We start from the raw sequence: 3,097 nt of genomic DNA on the forward strand, positions 1-3,097 counted from the left end.
GCGGTGCTGAAGGCGCAGGAGCAGAGCCGGCTGCGGCGCCCCGGGAAAGCCGCTGCCGTGCGGGCTCGGCCCCTGCTCCCCGCGCCCGCAGCAATGGTCGAGCCCGGCCGCGCCGCCAGCCCCGGGCAAGGGGGAGGAGACGGGGGAGGGCCGCGGCCGGCGGAGCATGCGCGCCCTGCTCCGCTCCCGGGCCGCCGCCAGCCGCTGCCCCTTGCCTCCCGCAGCGGGAGGCCGCCCCCGCCCCCGCGGAGAGAGGGGCCGCGGCCGAGGGGCCTGGGCCAGCCGCCGGCGAGGTGGGGGCGCCGCGGGGCGGCCTTGGKTGAATACCGCAGCTTACTGCGGGACAGGCTCTAGGGACCGGCGACGGGAGAACGAGACCTGCTCGGCCACCCCGAGGGCACAGCCATGGGGAAAGCTTTGGTTGGAGTCACCTCAGAAACCCTGGGTGGGTTACACCCGCTCTTCAAGCTATAAAAGTGACATTCAGTCCTGTACAGAAGGCCTAGGTATCATTTAAATCTTATTTAAACCCTTTCTACAGGGATGGATTACACAACAGAGGCACAGTCATCAATGATTCTTTTTACTATAGAGAGGACATCAAAAGTTTAGGGGGGCACATCTTGTTCTGTTAAATTTAGAATTAAAAAATCAGTAGCATAAATTATAAAAAGTGCATAAGCTAATTACAAATAAGCATTTCTTTAAATTTAAATTTAGCCCTCACAGACACAGAATAGCAATGAATCCCTAAAGATCTGAGGAAGACATTTTCACTCTTTACGGTGGGAACAAAGGATCATGACAGTACTGTGTTCAGAATCCTATAGGATCTGCTTCCATACCATTTTGATAAAATTCTCCTAAGAGCTGATGCCTTTACATCAGATGATCTTTACATCAGATACACTGTTATAAATTAATCCACTGGTGATCCATTGATCCAGAGCCAGGAAAATAACTTTCAGAAATACCCTGCTAACTCCAGAATTCTTATCTAGAGTATGACTCCTATTCTTGGAGCTGTACCAGAGTTAGGAATTATAGAATATTTTGGATAAAAAACTTTCAAGTATAGTTGTATATAAACAACTATTATAAACATCATTGCCTGGCAATCTACAAGGAAAAAACTATTATACTAAACGGAAGCTTCCCTCAATTTAGAAGCACAGAAGACAAGGAATTAAACTGAATGCTACTAGCAGCTTCCAAAAAAAAGTGTACAGAATATCAACTTCCTCTGCCATCTTCAGCAAATATATACACCAATAGGAATCTTTAAACTAGAGAATATTACTGATCTAGAAAAATAAAAAGGTCAATTCTTATTTTAATGTGGCTTGATTTTCTACCCTAGGTTTAGCTTATAGGTTTGTATTAATTCAACAGTTTCTTGTGTATCTAATATTCTCAATATTTCAAAAAATATTTTCTCTCCATTACTCCTTCTGACATTTTATTTCTATCTCACTTCTAACATTTCCATTTATATAACTATACACATTTAGTCATTCAGACAAAAGTCATCACACAATATAAAAGCAGTAAATGAACCTTAAACAAACAGAAATCAGGCTAACTGTAAGGCGGTGAGGTCAGAAAAAGGACTGTAATCGGTGAGAATACTGCAATGAAGTTGCTGGTTAAAATATATCTATTTAAATGATATGTCTATATATTCTTTTTGTCTATTGTGAGATGTCTATTTGTGTCCAAATGCATCTATTTTACATGATACATTTCTACTTATGTGATAAACATATTTCTACATATGTGAAATAGTTTCTATATTATTTCCTAAGGTTTATTTCCTTAGAGCTAAATCACTCCCTCTTTGCCAAGCCTCTCTAACATGAAATGATGCAGAAGGACTGCCGGGGCTGATGGCGGGGAGAAAAAGGAATCCTAACCTCTACCTTCATCTGAAGAGAAGTATCCTCTGTAACTGTTGAAACTGTAAGTGAAAAACATCCAAGGAAAGCCAAACCTAAAACCTCAGACACAAATCATTTACAAGTTCAGTCGGGCAGAGGCAACACACTCACAAACACATGCTATTAATGGCAAGGATAGAGCACACCTGCAGTGCCATGGTCTGGTTTTGAACATTTGAACCAGTATTCCATACTAGTGTGCTGATAAGCTCATATGACATGCGACAGATGATACAAAAGCTCTGCTAATTATCATAAAATATGTTTAATAATCATAGAAAAATCACTATGTAAAAGTGCTGCCTTTGTTTCTTGCTAGATCTCTGTTTTCATTTGGCATCATTTGCTTGTACTACTACACACTCCTCTTCACAGTGCAGAATCAATATAGTGAAGAGCATAAGCTCTTCTATTTTGGATTCTGTTTTGGCTCATGCACAATCAACCCATTTTCTATTCTAGAACTATTTATTTCCAGTAATGATTCATGAGCCAGAAAGAATACCACTTGCCTATCACATGCCAAGATGAATTTACAGGAATAGCAATTAGAATGTTTTTTATTGTAGTGAGTGTAGTTGATTTGGAGCCTAGAGAAATAATTGAAATGCATCCTTTCAGTGCTATTTTTACAGTCGTTTTATAACCACACTTCAAGGCTTCTCATCTAATTAGAAAAACAGAAAAAAACAATGCACCTCGCCAAGTTTATGCCTAGATGGTAGAATTTCCTTACTTTTGTGGATTTGATTTTTCTGCTTATGCTGGCATTATGCTAAACAATACACTAAATAGTCTATTACTTGAAAAAATTGTAAGAAAAGTGTTACTGGAGAACTTTATCCAAGGCACCAGAAATAAGTATAATCATCTGACAGTAAGTCATGTATCTTATGTGTGCACTATGTGCACAAATATGTGTGCTCTATGAATAGTCCTCTTGATTTCAGTGCAGTCATCCACAGCATCATGCACAGGCCAGAGGGCTCATATTCAACAAGTCATTTAACATATAGCAGCAATTTGTATACCACCTAAGGTGAAGAGGAGGACTCAAGGCTCTGGAAACAATACTTAAATAAATACAAAGCCATTTAGATGGCAGCATTTATTCAAGTTCCATCAGCTTTACTAGCAGTTTTTACCATGCCTGCTGAGCT

The sequence above is a fragment of the Apteryx rowi genome, unplaced genomic scaffold (genome assembly GCF_003343035.1).
Source record: "Apteryx rowi isolate R43461 unplaced genomic scaffold, aptRow1 scaffold_17, whole genome shotgun sequence".
Classification (NCBI taxonomy): Eukaryota; Metazoa; Chordata; class Aves; order Apterygiformes; family Apterygidae; genus Apteryx; species Apteryx rowi.